At 42.1% G+C, this 19,487-nt stretch overlaps 1 pseudogene; it reads right to left on the bottom strand.

Annotated features, from left to right (window-relative positions):
• Positions 1-416: 416 nt before the first annotated feature.
• LOC147887255 (pentatricopeptide repeat-containing protein At3g12770 pseudogene) lies at positions 417-2,870 on the bottom strand (annotated as a pseudogene).
• Between the last annotated feature and the right edge of the window lie 16,617 nt (positions 2,871-19,487).

Genomic DNA, 19,487 nt, shown 5'->3' with positions numbered 1-19,487 from the left:
TTTTTTTGTCTCATTAAGCTCTTTAAGTCATGTTAAAAAATATTTTGCGTGCGCATGTATAGCACAGACAAAGTATGAGCTTTGTACTGTTCATAAAATGTGATGGATACACAAAGATGAAGGAAAAATCAGGAGATGAAACCGGTCTACCTGTATACGGATGTATACCATTCTCAATCTATCCGTGTACACTCTTGGTACATGATATGATACACATTAAGAACATCTGCCATCCATAAGTGTTCGCACAATGTCACCTGAGTAAATTTAAAGAATCAGCAAGGCGGAAGATGTAAAATAGAGAGATGTTTAAGTTAGTGCTAGATATACAGTGTTCTACATCCGAAGTTAGCACTAGATGAACTGTTTTCTACATGCCAAGCTTGATCCATTGAATGTAGTCCATCTACAAGTACTTAAACCAGGTGCGGCCAGGAGTCCCCACATGAACACCTTCCATGCTCGAAATGATGTATACTACTTGCGTCCCTTAGAATAATTTTTCGTTGCACAATGTTGCAGATGAACTTAATTGCAACATGACAATCGGAGCATACTATACGATTCTTAGAAATGCGCAAAGGCCTTCCAGGAGGGGTAGAAATGAGACCAAATGCAATGGCAAGCCTCTCAGTGTGGCAGCAAAGCTTATATTCATTTTCCTCTTCATGCCCATCTTGCAGCACCGCCATTGCATCAGACATGTATCCCACCTCCTCCATCTTCGTACTCAACCTCTGCAGCTCCATGTGAATCTTCTCCTTGTCAGGGTGTAATGCAGCCCCAACAACAAATTTATGCAAAACCTTGTTGACTTCAATAAAGCTGTGTTCAGACTGCATCTTCACACCAGCATTCTTCAAAGCCTCTTGCACATTTGCTAGATCATCCTTCCTGCCAGTTGCAGCATAAATGTTTGATAGCAATATGTAAGGTGAAGCACTCTTTGGATCCAAATCCAAGTAGCTCTTTGCAGCACGCAACCCCCGCTCAACATCACCATGGTTTTTACAGGCTGCAAGCAAGCTGGACCATCCTGAAGCAACATTTTGAAATGGCATAATGTTGATCAAATCTTCTGCCTCCTCTAAGTGTCCTGCACGACCAAGAAGATCAATCATTGACATATAATGGTCCACTGAATGCGCTATGCCATAGTCTCGCTTCATGAGGACAAAATAGTGCCTGGCTTCCTCTAGTTGTCCTGTATGACTGCATGCACTGAGAACACAGACGAAAGTAACCTTGTTTGGTGCAACACCTTCACACTGCATTTGACCGAAGACATTCAAAGCCTCCTTTGAATGTCCATTCTGAGAACATGCTGCAATCATGGCAGTCCAAGCGAACACATCACGCTGAGGCATTCTGCAAAATACAATCCGTGCTGCATCGATACTCCCACACTTGCCATACATATTCAGTAGCACACTCCACACTACATCATCTTGCTCACTACCATTGCAAATGATAGAAGCATGGATATCCTGTCCCTCTTCAAGGGCTGCCAGGCTAGCACATGCATCAAGAGCAGAGATGAAGGAAACCTTGTCTGGGTAAACACCTTCAATTTGCATCTGAGAAAAGATATCCAAAGCTTCCTTGCCATGCCCGTTGTGAGCACAGGCTGCAATCATGGCACTCCAAGAAACAACATCACGTGAAGCCATATTATGAAATACGCTCCATGAGTTGTCCAGACTACCACATTTACCATACATATTCACAAGAGCATTCCCCACCACCACATCATTCTCATAACTGCTATAAGAAATGACAGCATGGATCTCCTTCCCCTCTTTTAAAGCTGCAAGGCTGGCACATGCATCAAGAACGGAAATGAATGTGATTCTATCTGGTTTAATACCTTCAAACTGCATCTGGCGAAAGAGCTTCAGAGCCTCCCTGCCCTGGTCATTCTGGGCACACACTGTAAGCATGGCATTCCAAGAAACGACATCCCGTTCTTGCATGCGGCCAAAGACATTTCTTGCACTGTTCACATTCCCACACTTACCATACATATTGACGAGAGCGCATCCAAGCAAAAGGTTTTGCTCAAATCCGCTCCCAACTATCATAGAATGAAGTTTTTTCCCTTCTTCGGGTGCCATGCTGGCACAACCATCAATAAGAGAGAGGAAGGTAACTTCATTTGGTTTGAAGCCACCAAACTGCATTTCAATAAAAAGTTCCACAGCCTCCTTGCCATTGCCCCTTTGGGCATATGCTCCAATGATGGCACTCCAGGAGACCACATCCCGTTGAGGCATTCTGTCAAAGACAACCCTTGCATTGTCCAAATTCCCATTTCGTGCGTATGCCGTAATTAACATATTCCAAGAGTACAGGTGGGGACGGTCAATGTTATCGAAAACAGCTTGGGCGTCCTCCACGCTCCCACAGTTGCCATACATCCGAATAAGAGAATTTCCCAGAAAAGTGTTGCGATCGTAGCCATATCGACTCATGTGCGCATGCAATCGTCTACCATCAAACAGAGCCTTGACCTCACCGCAACGCTTCAAATAAGAGGTCACAAAGGCGAAGTACGCTTGTTTGTTATCTACTCCATCCGGGACCGCAGGTACACGGGTTGCTGTCTTTTCAAGCCTGCTTTCTTGCTCTGATCTGGGTCTTTCTAGTGTCTTTTGGTTACCGTGCGAGCTGTCCTGTAAGTTCCCGGAAGTGGACGACCCATCTGGGTAGAAGGAAGGCCGAGAATCCAGCAATGCGCAGTCGCTTATGCCAACGGGATCGGCATTAAGAGGATGGGAGCAAACGGTTGCGGGAGTGAGCCATCCATCGGAGGGGAGGAGAGGCGAGTTTGAAGTCAAAGGGGAAGGAGAAGAAGAGACCCAAAGCGCCATGAGCCTGGAAGCTACAAACTATTTGGGTGATACCCATGGATTTGACGAAATTGGTGGCAGATTGTGAGGATGAACCATCCATTGCAGCAAGATGTGGTCGAAAGGAGAGACAAGGAATTCATGAATTTTGAATAGAGATTCTAGATATCAAACAAGATACCAAACGTGAGTTCAAGATGCTTGCACACATCAGCAGCTTCTGACGTGGTGCTTTTGCTGAGGTGGTCCGATGTGGCTGCTGACCTCGAAGTCCACACTTGCATTGTCATATGAACTCTCGAGGGTTCCAAAATTCACCCGAGCCAGGGATGTCGTATGTACCCTAAGAGGGTGCTTCATTCTACCCTAGCCCAGCCTTCTCAGGCTATCCCGGTGAAGCCTCCACACTGCTTGCTCGGAACTCTATCTCTGTCAGAAGCCGCACACACCCTTTCACAATAGGATAGACAGGCATGGCTAAATAATAAGTACCATCTCTATCTCTAATCTTAAGGAGGGTGGCTTAGGGGAGGCTCGCTGAGGCTCGGGGAGCTTCGGGACGTTTGAGAGATTGTGCATCGTTAGATCAGCAAGATGGAGAGGACAGCCGTTCGATCAACCAATAGGATAGGCGCGGATTACGGAGGCAAGCTTCAATCCCGTCGTAGACACTTCAATTCCGTCGTAGACAGATGATGCAGCTAGTGATGATGCTGGGCCAGCTAGTACAAGTCTCACTTCTGGTTGCGTGTCCCGAGTTTGAATCTTGGTGTGGCTCTTGATTGGATTTTCAATGGCGCACACTCTCTTGGGCGTTGCATGAAGGCTTCCCAACTTTTTTCTCGACGCCTGGGCATGAATCGGATCCCCGATTTTTGGGTCAAGTGTGTGAAGATACTTCCAGGCGCACTTTCATTGGCTTCCACCCCCCCGTCTGTGGATTTATGGGCGGAAGGGTGCAAAACCCCCCCGTAGATACTTCTGTGTATAGTATGTCCATTTTGCTCTTTAGACACCCAGTGCACCCACAAGCATCCCATGTCTGCCTAGAAATGGTGTACGTTTCATGTTTGCCAGCCACTAAGCTCAAACTCTGATGGTGGAGAAACAGCAGGTAAAGTATCATTGCTTGCTCAGCTCCGTTCACAAAGAAACCAAGCAGTGGGCGGGGCTGCATAGTTGGATGAGAATCCCTAAACTTTTACCGTTAGTTATCTCTTCAACTGAGCTTGTTTGGAGAGTGCCGTCAGACCGTCGGAACACCCATGTCCACCTTTGGGTCGTTTGATTGGAGGTTGTCAACCTTCTTCCTATGTTGTTGGGTTGGTGTGAGCCTAGCCTTAGGCAAGCTAGCAACTACTAAGGCAACCGGTGGTATGATTGTTGAGGTGGAGGTTACCTGCATTGCCGTAGTTAGATGCAATGATGATGTGGGTTGAAGAGCAACAAAAAGTGAATGTAAACCAAGATAAAGAAAGACAAAGGTATATAAACTAAGAATCGAAAGTCGATGCTAACAATTGTGAAGAAGCTCAAGGAGGAAATCAAAAGACATCAACCATATAAGCCAAATTTCAAATTTCATGTAGCCATTTTAGCATTAGCTCTAAAAGACTCCTAAAGTTGCATACTCATCCTTTGGAATTAAGGCTTGCATGCATGTGAGAGAGCGAGCGAGAGAGAGAGAGAGAGAGAGAGAGAGAGAGAGAGAGAGAGTTCTAAACAAGAAGGAGAGATTAACGAAGCATTTACAAAAGATTGTGTACCACAAACCGTGACTTTTTCCTCTTGAAGCCATGGGAGGTAGTAGTTTTGGCCACCAAATTGCAATATCAACTTGTGTGCTAACTTGATGAATTAACTAGTTAGCCAAATTGGCGTGCTCACTAATGAGTGAGCCAATTCCGTTACTCCAAAGCCATGTCCCCAAAACCATGGGCTCCAAAACCATATGCCACTAATTGTGGGATCCCAAGGAGTGGGCTAACTAAGGAAGATACTTTCCAACCAAAAGTCATTTACAAAAGCCAAGACCTCCCATTGACTTAGAGGACACTAGGCCCATGCCAATGCACCCAGATGGTTGATTCAATTTGCATTATTCTAATCTTGATTCATGGTCATATTTTACATATGAATTCATGTATAAGGAATTTAACCCTTAAGGGTATCATTATGAAACCATACATATAACATTCCCCCCTATTTCTTTAGCAGTTGATCACAACTTGTAGGCCTTGGCATTTGTCACTTTAATAGTACATAATTCATATGTAGACATCATCCTCAATACTTAGTACGTCATTAGTGAAGATCCTCTTATTAAGATCACTTTGCTATTCAACAATTCTCACCATCTTTTTGTCATAACCCTTGACCTATTTGAAGGTGTGTGCAAACTATTATGCCCGTCGGATATGCTTTGCATTGTCGATCAAGCATAAAACACCGTTTCTGCCTTAGTGTCATGCACAACCATGAAAAAACACGGTCCTAGGTGTGTTAATCAAACAAGTACTTATCAGATGAGGGCTCCACTTTGCACGCAAGTCTATTTCAACTAGGTTGAGATGCATGAAAAGTATTGTCACCATTGGATATCCTCTGCATGGTCAATTACGCATTATACAACGTTTTTCCTGTAGTGATACGCACATCCGCAAAAAAACACGCCCTTAGGTATGTTATCTGACCAAGTACTTATTGGATGGGTGTAACTCTTTGATCACATGTCAATACCGGTGTAGGAAAAGTATTGTGCCCATGAAGCTCAGGCAACAATTATTGCATTCCTTGTTTAGAGTTTGGGAACTTATTGATAAAGCTTGATACATAATGTAAGGCACATCCACACTATGAATTTATTGCATGTACAAATGTTGAAGCTGGTTTCTTAGATCAAATGAAAAGGGTCTTTTCCCATCTAGAAGTTTGTGTTCAATTAATAAGGCAATGACTTCTTAGCATACTTATGTGTCACCATGAATGGTTCTCTCTAGTTCCATTTGGCATTTATATAGCACACTTGCCATCGCTTTTGATATTTGTATAGCAAGCCACTCCCATTCTTCAATTTACATTGTGGATTGTTCCCACTCTTCGATATTTATATAGTGGGTTCCTCCCTCTTTGTGATATCTAGGTACAACACCAACTAGATGCATATGTCATCCCATCTAGTATTCCAAGCTAAGCCACCCTCATTCTAGCACACTTTGCTAGGCACTATCACATGTATCTTTCTAGTGATAGCTATATTTTGGAAAAGGTGGCAGAACTTACTCATCTTTAAAGTCATATACCTCTCATATTTGGACATTTGCTCTTGGGAGGGGGTTAGAAGTCTTGTAATCATAGCATGCCCATGCTTTAATTCATTAAGCTCTTGATTAGCTGCAACTTCATCCTTCTTGGGAGACATTATCGGCTATCATCTAGCTTGCTATTATGATTTACAAATATGACATTGCCTTGTGCTCTAGCCATTGTATTCACCAAAATCAAAACTTGTATATAAGTTGCATACCACAATTCCAAACAACGATGTTTTGTCTTTCATACCCATTTCAACAAAATTTATTCCTCACAGCCTCTAATAAAAATTCATAACTAGCTAGTCGTTGCTATGTGTGATGGGGCAAGGCAAGGTAGAGGTTGAATGAACTCATGTGGGACGTTGAAAAGAATGGGCAGCTTTGAACAGTCAAAGACAAGAGTTTGACTAAGGAGCCACCTTGGTTATGAGCCCAGTGAGTGTGGTACACCATTAACCTTAGTAAGGCCAAAAAAACCATAGCCTACCTAGTGCACGGGTAGTGAGCCGAATTAACGTATTGCTTATGGTTAGCAAATAAGTGCCAATGATAGCTAGAGACTTTACATGGCTTGAAAGAATGGTACATGAACCAACTAGGGTTTGGATTCATAGCTAACCTTGCATTAGTTGACCTTCGATCTAGATTTAATGGATTTTTTTCTTTGCTAGAGTGTGATTCGAAGGATACTTTACCTTTACCATTTGGGGAGGGGAGTCCCTTGAAAGCTTGCATATTAACTGATCAGTGACTTTTGTGTTATCAGATTGTCTAGCCTATGGGCCTGGGATTCTCCACTAAAGCTAATGAAGATTAGCTCCTTGAATCTAGCTTGGTCCTCATGTCATTATGGACATATGTACAAGCATCAAAACTGAATACATAAATATGGTTGATGATGGGCTTCTTACTAGGTTATGCCTCTAGAGGGTTTCTTTCCTTCAATTGCCTTTGTTGTAGTTTAAATTAGAATGTGGATAGTTGCATTGACTATGTCTACTCCAAACAAATGTTGAGGATTCTTGTCTCTCAACATGCTCAGCCCCATCTCAACAATGACCTAGTTCTTTCGTTTCAATTTCCCATTTTGTTGGGATTTCCTTGTTGTTGCCAATTTCTTCAATCGTGGTCTACTTTATTGTAATTGTTTCATCAACATAGACTGGATAGTTGGACCCACTAAGCTGGACAGTCTCCCCAAAGTTTGGGATAGGCATCCTACTAGCTAGCTTTAGGTAAAACTTTTGTGAGTTAATTAACTTTAGAGATTAACTCAACACTTATCGAGAGAAATTGAAAACTTAGCTTCTTGAGCTTGAGACAAACTTTCAAGAACTTGTAACCAAGACCATAATGCAGCCAGGCTCTTATACGATGTTGGAAAACATGATATGTTCTTATACCATGTTGTTAGATATGTAGCTTGTTTTGGAATTAGCACCCAGCTAGCCTCTGTTGAATGAAGTGCAGTAGAAATTTCTTATAGCTTTCATGGAATAACTCAACTCAATGCATTTGAGAGTCTATTAGGTGGTGTCCAATCCATGTCAACAACAAGCCCACTCATTGTAGCCTTCAATTAGTGCATCTTTTTTTGAGGGGTGGAGATGATGGACACCTCCAAGGCGATGCTACTAGTCATCTCCTTTGCATTCTACACAACTTTTGGATTATTTCTTCATGTAGCTTGCCACTATTCTAATGTAAATTCACATAGACTTTTTTTCATGAACATCGATCCCCTTTCACAAAAATAATCCTTGTATACTTTGTCAAAAAATTAAGATTGGGGGTTGGAGTGGGGGAATGGTGAGCTCATTTAAAGAGCTAGTTTGCTTCTTAATCTTGGGAAGACTCGGGTTGAGAAGGTTGCATGAGAAAAGCTCCCATTTGTAGAGGAGCAATATATGGGTTGCATGGTCCACTGGGGGGTTGACATCTTGGAGAGACTTAATGCATCGGGAGAGATAAGTCTTGAGAAGGATGAAGCAGCCAAGAGCTTCTAATATGACAGCTCAAGGGGAATTTCTTAAAATCATTGGGGAAGAGACTCATCAAAATCTTGAGTATGAGATGGATTTAACAACATGCATGAGTAGAAACCATTCAAATTAACATGGTTATCTTCTACACTAAAAGAGCTTTAAATATGTCTACACACCTTGAAATTTGGGTAACACATGAAAAACTTACATTAATTTTAAAGGAGATGGGTTTTCATATTTTGGTGTATTTTTTGTTTTACCCCCCCATCCAAAAGACCCCCCCCCCCCTGGGCCTCACATATTATGAAAAACATGCACAAATCTTAAAATCTTGCATATTTTTTCAATGTATATACCTTATATTTTGAGGGTGGGGGGAGATCAAATGTTCATATTTTCCCCTTACATATTTGAAAATTTTTAAGGAAATCCATGCATATTATATATGGACCTTGTCCCCCCATACCCTAGATTTTGGACCAGGGTAGTAACACATTACTTATTGAGTTGGTGCTCCAGGGAGACATGATGGTGGAATGGTTTAGGGTTTAGGGTTGGATGATGCACAATGGATTTGGGTAGATTTTATTTTGGGGGTAGAAAAAAGTCGTATTATATTATTTATATATCATCCTTTATACATCCTTGGAATCTAATAAGATTTTGCACAAAAACTTTCATATAGAAAGAGCCAGCACAACATCTAGGCAAAATAGGAAACATAACAACCAAGGGTAGTTACTCCTTCTCCTCTTTAACCTTAGAGGAGATAGGGACATTGTGTCTCTTAGAATCTTTAGCTTCCTTAGAAGCTGATCTTTCTTTAGAGGAAGATGTAGATCCTTTGGGAGTAACTTTAGTGGTCCTTCATGCGTAGCAAGTCTAATTGTCCCTTTTGTAATGATATCAATAGGTAGTCTAATGAACTCAAGATTTGTAGTAGCTGCTGCTTCTCTAGCCCTCTGGCCCTCTGGCAGCAAAGGCAGGATACCTAGTAGCATGATTTTTTGGGACAAGTGCTCTAAATAAGTGGGTAATAGGGGGAGAAGACACCAAATCTAGGGAAGAAGTATTATAATCCATATCTGTGAACTGCAATATCTCTTTGGTAGCAATAGGCTAATCAAGTTCAATTGGGTATTTAACCACCAATGTGTTGGGGTAAAGGGTAGTGTGCCCACCCACTTGTACAGTGCCCATGTATACTCATAAATATATGATAGAGGAATAAGCTGGAGTAGCTTTTGCTCCACCATATATAGTGTCTCTTATCCCTTCCTGAGTGAGCGCTCCTCTCTTCCCCCACAACTGGTATCAGAGCCAAGGAGAAGCTCATGAGGCATGGGTACTGTTTGGCAATGGACTCTTGGAGATTCAGTCATGGAGAAGCTCTCAGAAGCTTGGCTTTTGTTGCTGCAAGCCGTGAAGGAGACCGCTGTCCGCCGTTGGTCTTGACGTTGTCTCATGGGAGCCTATCGTTGGCTGTTGATGCATCCTTTGCAGCAAGTGGCCGACCGTTGTGTGCTTGTTGGAGGCGTTGGTTGTCACGAGTCGGAAGGAGAGGCTTGCAAGGGCTGTAGAAGGTTGCTGGTATGGCGTAGTAGAGAGCCGCTCGGAGCATAGTCATTGGAGATCATGAGCCCTTCGTAGAAGCCGCTGTAGGCGCTGTGGTGCAATGTTGAAGAGGATGGCAATGGCATATGGCTTGCCTTGCTTGTTGTGGCATCACTGCTAAACGAGTGATTGCTCGGAGTAGCAATTTTTGAGTACCCAACTGTGAAGGGTTGAGCTGCAAAGTCACCCGTATAATGGAGTCCAAGCAATCTTGCTGCATGACAATGCTTCCTGAGTGCGAAACATGCTCCTCATTTAGGGAGTCGTTATACAAATTTTGAGGGATCGAAGGCGATATGGAAAACAAGCAAAGCAGGAGAGCTCGTAGGAGAGCCTTTTGTGTAGAGTTGGCGATGGCAGTGATGCAATCCTCTCCTTGGAGAAGCAATCTGGCTAAAGCTTTGGAGCTATGCTTGGCTTTGTGTTGTGCTAGAGCCACATGTATGAAGGTCGTATTGAGCTAAAGGGCTACAACAGGTGTTGTAGCGACCGAGAGCTGAGCCAAGATGTGGCCTTAGCTGAAGATGGTGGTTGGACTTGGAGCTAGTGAAGGACGTCACTAGAGAGGCTTTGATTGTAAATGAGCCACTACGAGCTCTTAGATGGAGTAGATAGGAGTCTCTTTCTCTCCGTACCTCTTTCTCACAATATGCTCTAGCTATTTCAAAAGGAAGAGATGTGAGCACAGGAACAAGAGCATCCCAGCACTAGCAGCAACTCCATCCCGTGAGCAAAGGAAGAGCAGCCCAGTGATAGCAACAACATCCACTTTGGAGAAGAAGAGAGTTCTTTTTTCTTAGTCTGGAAATCTGACAGTATTTTAGATAGCAAAAGCAAGCAGAATGCCATTTTCGACAACAAGTATTTGCAAATGGTCATCCGAGTTTATAGTACAGAGTTATTTACTGTCCAAAATAGGGACAGTTCGATGATCCATGTGTAGACAGCCATTTTGTAGACTGTATATCTTTTCACTTGTGTAGAATCTGCCACTACGTTCAACTAGAGAGTTGTAGATCCTTCAAAACACTACAACTTTGCTGTTTGCAAGTTGATCCAACTTTTGGATCAAAAGATATTGCTATTTAAAAATAGTGACAGCACAAGTACAGTGCCATTTTTCTTTTTGTAGATGTCACATGGGTACAACGGATGCAGGATGCCTATGCTCAGAAGTTGGATGCACAAATGCTATAGTGGTACATGCCATTTGGATGTCATTTTGGTTGTCAATTGACACATTTTGGATGCATCATTCCTCACATGCTGTGAGAGGTCTCAAGGGTGAGCAGAAAATACAGCCTTGGTAACATTTGTGAGGTGTATTGATGCTGAGTTCAGTGACATTGATAGTCACTTTGCATTGATTTGTTGGGTTGATTTACATCTTTTGGACAACTTTGGTCCTTTAGTTTTATATTGACTTTTCATAGGGGAGACTCTGCCAGATTTATGACAGGCATTTGGTATGCTTTTATGAATGAAAGTGGATACATGTTTGAGCTGGTTTGTGCTTGATACTTGATGTATGCCCATAGTATTTCTCATAATGTCACTTGGCAATAGTCATTCTGATTGAATGATCATTTGGTTCACCATCTAGTTTTGGTGTTCTATGCATGTCAGCCGTGATTGGGATTTACTTGACTATGGATTTCAATGCATTATGGATTTGCATTGATGGATGCTGCACTGATGTTTATGATAGTTGAGCTGGGCTCCTATTGCCATTGGTTGAGTAGGAATTGCTCATTTGGTTTAGTGCATTTCTTACTTGAATTACCAGGCATTGGCAGGTTACTGGGCTGCATATATTCTTGTTTATCCTCTTTATGGCTGAGTGCTTTTGAGCATTGGATCAGCCAGTTTATTTGGAGACCTGATTGGTCTGGACAACACTATATTTTTGGTCATTTGGGTTGCCTATTACACTATACTGCTCTTTGGTTGTGAGCTATTATGCCACAGATATGGCATCTACAGCTGGTAGTGCCCTCTTTGATATTGAGAGGTTGGATGGATCAAACTTTCAGTATTGGAAAGAGCAGTTTTATGATGTGTTAGTGCAGAAAAGCCAGCATAAGCCCATTCAATGCAAAGTTGTCAAGCCTAATAGCATTAAAGAGGGTGATTAGGTTGACATGGATGAGCAAGCATGCTCTATTCTTCAATCATCACTCTCGAAGTTAGTCTACTTGCAGGTACATGATGGTGTACAGGGTGTAGACTACCATGCTTATGAGTTCTATACTCATATATGCTGGATGTATGACCATGATAGTGTTATGTTACAGCATGATGGGCTGAAATGTCCTGATGGGCTGAAATACAGCCTTGATATGCACTCCAAAGGTCGATCAATTGGTAGAAACAGGTCATGTTCAAGGGGGAATTCCAAGAGCAAGTCTAGCTCTCGGACTTGTGTTAGATGTTTCTATTGTGGAAAGTATGGCCACATGAAAACGTACTGCTGGAAATGGCTAAGAAAATGCAAGAAGAAGAGCAAGGTTAAGAATGACAGGAAGAAGGAGAAGAAGCATGTTGAGCTTCAAGGTGTGGATGCCAAGGTTTCCACTGACAGTAGTAGTGATGAAGGCATTCTTTTGTCTATGTCTGACACCTCCTTCTTGGCCACTGATGTACCCATTCTCGGTGATTGGATGTTAGATCCATGTGCTTCATGTCATATGACCCCTCATACGTCATGGTTCAGTGCATATCAGGAATGCATTGTGGAGAGTGGTTTGATGGGCATTGATCATTCTATGGACGTCTATGGTTTTAGGGATATCCACTTTGTTATGCCTAGTGGCTCTATTCTTGTTCTACAGAGGGTTAGACATATACCAAGACTTGCTACGAGCAAGATCAGTACTGCACAGCTGGTTGAGGCAGGTTATCATATCTCTTTAGGTGATCATGCATGGAAGATTGCTAGAGGCAATTTGGTTATGGCTAGGGGATCACAGGTTGGATTCTCTTATGCATTGCATGTATCAGGTGTCCAGGATAAGATGCTTATGATTAGTAAGCAGCCATCAGTTAGTTTATGGTATGCCAGACTTGGACATATGTCTACTGCAGGTATGGAAGCCCTTACAACATTGAGATACATTCCTGTTATGGATGTCTCTCAAATTTTATGTCATGATTGTGATGATAATCAGCAGTCAGGATCCTCTTTTGTGAGGAAGACAGTCAGTGAGAGGTATGTTGAGCCATTGCAGTTGGTTCATAGTGCAATTTGTGGGCCTATGCCTACCGTTTCACTGGGTGGTGCCTCTTACTTTGTCACATTTATTGATGCTGCTACAAAGTACACATGGGTATATCCGATACGGAAGAAGCATGATGTATATGATACATTTCATCGCTTCTTGGGTAATGCTGAAAATCAGTCAGGAAAGAAGCTATTGAGCCTGATGACGGATGGTGATGTAGAGTTTACCTCTTCTAGATTTCGGCATCTATGTGATACACTTGATATCAGGAGGGTGTTGACCACTCCTCATCTTTCTGCTCATGATGCCTTGGCAGAAGGCATAAATGGGATTCTATTGGACAGGATTGGTAACATGCTACAATATGCAGGTCTTACCGAATGCTATTGGGTTGAGGCATGTAAGACAGCTGCATACTTGCTTAATATGTCGCCCAGGAGATCTCTAAATGGTAGAGTGCCATTTGACTTCTTGACAGGCAGGGCACCATGTTATGAGCATTTACGTGTGTTTGGCTGCACGGCTTATGCTCATGGTTCCCGATCGAGGAGGTGTATCTTCCTTGGATACAGTGAGTCTAGTAGGGACTACAGGTTATGGGATTCTTCAACTAGAAAGTTGATACACATCCATAATGTCTATTTCAGAGAGGATGCTATGTTTAGACAGCCCAGGACTGTGGATAGCAGGAGAGTGGTGTTCCAGGAGGGTGTAAGTGCACTGATACCTCCAAATTCTTTGCAGGGGCAGCCCATATCCCTTGGAGTGGGAGGTTTTTCCCACGTTGAGCAGGTTATAAAGTTGGGACAGCCATGATTACTTCCTGATCTGATCTTGGTCAGAGACAGGGTCAGATGTCTCAAGTATTCCACAGGTTTATACTCCTATGGAGATTGTTGATGCATCTTCTATGGACAGTTACAGTTTACTCCCAGGATGCAGAGTGCCTCTTGCAAATGAGGATGAGGCTATGCATGGTGAGGAGGATACCTTGGCTAATGATGCTCGGTATGATCCATTGGCTGGTTATGCCAAAGCAGATGTGGTTTCTGCAGTTATTGACTCGGGTCATATTGCACATGGGCAGGAATCATTGATATGTTTGCTTCGTAAGTGCCTCCATGGCCAGAAGCAATCCCCTCGAGCTTGGCTTCATAGGTTCGATACCGTTATGAGAGCTCAATATGTGATGCGCAGTGAGACAGGTTATGGTCTCAGTATTTAGGAGGTTGCTATCCTTCTGAGGTTACTTGCCATATGGTTCCTTATGGATAGGGATGCTTTGCAGTGGGAGCTACATGGTCTTGATGATGTTTGTCAGATACTTGGTTGTTTCAGTATGGAGAGGGGGAAGTTACTGAGTACTCCATTGCCTGTATTGGCTCCATACTTGAAACACAAGAGGTTTGATAATCACAGATCAGTTGAGTTGCAAGTTATGGTTGATATGGCAGCCATAGTACTTCATGAATCCATGACTGTGTTGAGACTTCGTTCTCACATGTTTACCATTGAGGCTACACTTCCAGTTCTTGCTTCCATTGCAATGGGAGTTGGTAGCATGATTATGGCAAATTTTGGCAGTAGGGAAGCGGTTGTGGACATCAGGTCCTTATGCTTCCAGGAGCAGAATGCAGGTGATGTAGGTTGGGTAGACCAGCAGAGGTCTATTGTAGGTCATGTGCTTATGGTCACAGGTGGTACACAGAATTTTCTTTGCACAATGACAGAGCATGTGGTGGTGAGAGTCACTCTCCCAGTGAGATCTGGCATGAGATCTTGGTTGACAGGCATCTACAGCTTGTCATTTTCTATCCTGCAATCCTGATGTCTGCTAGCAGCTTATCCTCTATGCACTTTACACATTGTAAAGTACCGATGGGCATAAGATGACGGTCTGGTTATCTTGTTTTTCAGCCTATGGCTGATTGTATTATATGTGTACTATACTCCCTTAAAGGCACACTACCTTTAAGTGGGAGGTTGTTGGGGTAAAGGGCAGTGTGCCCACCCACTTGTACAGTGCCCATGTATACTCATATATATATGATAGAGGAATAAGCTGGAGTAGCTTTTGCTCCACCATATACGGTGTCTCTTATCCCTTCCTAAGTGAGCGCTTCTCTCTTCCCCCACACAATGTATGTGATTCATCCTAACAATTGAGAGCATGTATCTCAATGTCCATGTTGAGCTTCATGTACACTCTGCAATGGCCGAGTCTAGAGATGTTTTGTTCGTATCCCATCATTCCCCAAAAGAGTGTCAACAAAAAGATTAATATTATTAAGTTGGAAGTTGGTTTTGGAAATCCATATGGAGCAGATTGCATGAGGTCTAATTTGAAGCCAATTGACCCTTTTAACTTTGGTGTCATCCTAGCAGAATAGCTTTCTAGTTTAATGGTTCACTCGTGAGGATGTCTAATAATTTACAAACCTTTTGAACATGTGGATAGGCTACCAAAAGATGGAAGGTGTCTTCTCTAACCGTTGGGCAACTCTTGCAGTATCAAGCAAAGCTGGGTGGACATTTTTTAAGGAATACCTTTTGACCAAATTATCTAAAAGCTACCCTTCCACCTCTCTAGACTATCACCAAGCTTCCACCTTTTGGTAAGCTCTTTGTAGACCTCCTCCATTGTACGTTTGGTAACCCGCCCAACTAAACTCTCTCATGTAAACAAGTTGAGTACTCCCTTCCATTGAGTTTCAGCTTGCCAAAGTGCAAGCTTGTTCATGATTAAATCCTGGTGGTTGTTGGCTAGGGAGAATTCCCTTATAATTTCAGGCTAGTTCTTCCACTTCAAATTGGTCTTGTCCCATAACTGTCCCCAGCTATGGAGACCTATTTTGAAGAGCATACTTGCTCTGATAAGATCTCTATCACTCAGGAGATTCTCTTTGAAAATGGCAGATACCCCTATCGAGAGTATAAGGGCATAAAGGACCCTTTACCAAAGAAGACTATGTAGCTCTTAATTTCTTCAAAAGCTTTCCAAAGAGATTTCCACAAAGGGCTCCCTTTGGTGCTGGAAGGCTCAAGGTAGCACAAAGCTAAAAGTAAAGGATATCTCTTCCATTTAGGGGCCCTGGTGGGTCGCGTGTGCTCAGAATTCCTGAGTAGTAGTTGAGCCCAATCTTCTAATGGTTTAGTATAGCCTTAATAATTCATTAGGAAAATAATTTAGTATAGCCTTAATAATTCATTAGGAAAATAATTTGTTGCCCCCATCTTCCTTGAGCTTAGTGCCAAAAGTCCATCTCACTTTGGAAAATCTTGAGGGACCTCCCCAGAGAAAGGAACTACATAGTTTAATAAACTTTTATAAGCTAGTCCTTTGAGGTGATCAATAGGAAAGGTAGAAAATAGCCATAGGATATAAGCAACGATTTAACACCAGCAAGTTTAGCTTGATAGCACCTCCACCTATCAAGTTGTTTCTTAAATTTTGTGAAACTCTTTTGTTAATTTACATGTGGAATTTTTAAAAATAACTGATTTGTGTGTTTCAAATGAGATCATCCTACAAAAAATTCTTTTTAATAGCCCAACTTTGGTTTCTCTTTTGCATACAAAAGTGCTCCTATACTAGGAGAGAGTGATCTTGTTTTGAATGAGAAAAATGTAGGATTCTAATCCATCAATTTGGATTGGCTAGAAATTTGGTCACGCACTAAAATTTCATACAAAAAGCACGTGTTACTAGAAATCTATATAAAGTAGGGTGAATCCTTGGATCATTGTAAATACCATGTGTATGAATAATAAATACCTTGGTATGGGGTGAGAGTTATTTGTGTATGGGATATTATGGGGTTTTAGAAAATAGGAAGAGAGTCATATAAAGAGATGGGCTCATGTCCATGTGTTCCAATAATATAAGAGAGATCACATGCCAAGCGTGTGGAAGGCATGTGGAGGAGTGTGGAGTCAAGAGGAATCCTTCTAGAATTCCTATGAGGAATAAGGAGGATGTGGACATATGGAAAAGAGAGGGTCCCTATGGGATCCATGTGGGGAGACCCTTGACTTTCTCAATATTTTAAGAGTCTTGAGCATCTTTTGATGGGACACATGGCAAGAATAGCCAAAAAGGACATGGATGGTGACATATGGGCTTATGTGATTGATGGGGAAAGGAATCTACAAGCATCAATTGTAAATGGGTGAAGGAGGGTGACAATATCTCTATAAAAGGAACCCTCCTCTCCCTTGTTCATCATCTCTTCCACCATTAGGCCTCATGTTGCTGTAGCTCTAATCTCCTCAAGCCTCTTCCATGAGCCTTATCTCCCTCTTGTAGATATTCTCTTATGTAGACTCTTGAGTCCATCTCTCTCTAGTTCATTCTCTCTCTATGAGTAGTCTTGGAGCTTCTGCTCCCTCTTGTACATATGAAACCTCTTCTTCTCCCTTGTGTTTATAGTATTTTAAGTTGCACTGGGGTGGAGTCTCACTCTATTGGTAATGAAGGTCACTTTGGGTTCTCTCTCTTGAGGGTCTCTTCCCTTTTTCCATTGCTTTCTCTTCCAAAGTGCTCAAAAGTGTTGTCTATCTCATTGCGCATACATGGTTTATCTATTTTCCAAGCCACATAGGGAGCTCTTCCTTCCCTCCTAGGCAACTTCTATGGAACTTGGATCGTTGATGAAGTTTAAGCATGGAGGTAGTATTCTCCCAAGTCGGCACCAATAGAAGGAGTAGGTGTTTTTCATGACAATTTGACCCCCTGTTAGTATTTTGCTCATAACTTTTTGCTCGGTGGTCCAGTTCGGACGAAACTTATATCAATGCAAATATCTCTTCAAGGAGCATCTCGTATGTCTTCATTTATTGTATTAGATGTCAAACCAAAAATCTATGACTCTGTGTTGTGACTATTTCTTTTTTAGATAGTTTTTGCCCCCATCAAGTAAACTACCCATATCTTTCCGATCGCTTCTTTGTTTCTTATGAAACTTATATCATAGTGAAGCTTATTTCAAGGCACATCTTTATATATGTTGGAATATTTGATATCATGTCTCTGCTTAAAGTTATGGGTCTCTATGTCTTATGATATTTTGCAGAGTGTTTTGAGCTAATTGTAAAGGTATCTATGAAGGAGGTGCAATGTTTCCCTGGAACCTACCCATTCGACCCAATATGCCCTTCAAACTTCTTGATATGTATTAGTTGATGTCATGTTGAGTTGCAAGATCTTCTTTCAACAACGTATCACTCTTCTCTTTGGCACAGACTAGTTTGCTAAGATTATGGCCTCCACTGATCCTTTCCTTCTCCCTATGCTTGAGTACAAAATCACTTGGGATGTTACCATCTTCATTCTCATCTAAGGGAGGAAAGTATGGTGTGGTCTCTTGGTATAAAAGCTTATTTTTAATGTTCCTTTCCTAGTGATAAATTCTCTATCACTTAGTTCGAAAGCAGTAGGAAGTGAAGAGGTGTGTGAAGTTGATTACCCCCAACTTCATGTCAGATCTTTTGGTGGAGACGCTGGCTATGTTTGGTATTGGATTCATCCCACATGGTCTCGAGTCTACTTGATTGCATGCTATGCCTAGTATAGGCATGTGTTTTTTGATGTGATAAAGAAGATGCCTAGAAGAACTCCGTTAGAAGAGATTGCAGCTCATTTAAGAGAACTAGAAGATTGTGAAGGTGATGCTCAAGCTATTTGCACGGTCGTCATGATCATATCCTTTATGTTTGTACTCTTGAATATGTTGGTGAATTGACAACACAAGTAGCAAGCACATTGTTAGCTTGGGGATTGTTTCATGCATTGGCAGCTTGGCGTGAAGAAGAGTTGATCTTTCGGTACTTTTTGACTATAACAGTGGAGTGGTGATTCTCAATGCTTTCAACTTCTTTTGCTATGCAAATGATGAAGAGTACAATATCTTGAAGCTATTATGTGAACTTTCAATTGTGATAAGGGTGATTCTTGAATGCATGTATACACAATGTTTTCATGTTATTTTTGAAGATTTTGTTGAGGATCACATTGTGGAGGGTTTTCAACAAGTGGTTATACATAATAAGTTGGTCTTGGTATACTAAGGATCTATGGGATCTTGTTTGGGATATTATTTAGATCTTAGTGTTTCCTTTTTGTGTTTCATCATGGTGAAGATTCTAGTGCTTCGAGGGATCCAAGGGGAAGACCCGGAGTCTTACCTTTGGGATTTTGTTCGAGGATGCCGGCTTTCTGGATGGTGCATGAAGGATCGGGCATTTGCATGATTTTATTAAAGGTGTAGCCTTGAGTTGGCATGAGTCCTTGGTGGCAGACTCTACCAAGGAGGACTGTGAGACCAAGTGGGGCTGCAATGAAGTAGAGATACGGGGTAGTGGAGTTGCCAAATGCTTTGATGTTGTAGTTGGAATGAATCTATCAAGGAGAGGGCGAGATGGTGGCAATCCGATATGAAACTTTATGGACAAAGTATGAAAGGGAAACTTTGCGAGCTGTGGCATCTGCATCATCGGCCCTTCAAA

The sequence above is a fragment of the Dipteris shenzhenensis genome, chromosome 23, assembly GCF_047967505.1.
Source record: "Dipteris shenzhenensis isolate YYH24624 ecotype China chromosome 23, Dip_SZ_1.0, whole genome shotgun sequence".
Taxonomy (NCBI): Eukaryota; Viridiplantae; Streptophyta; class Polypodiopsida; order Gleicheniales; family Dipteridaceae; genus Dipteris; species Dipteris shenzhenensis.
The sequence above is the reverse complement of the archived record's forward strand: the minus strand, read 5'-3'. Positions and strand labels throughout refer to the sequence as shown.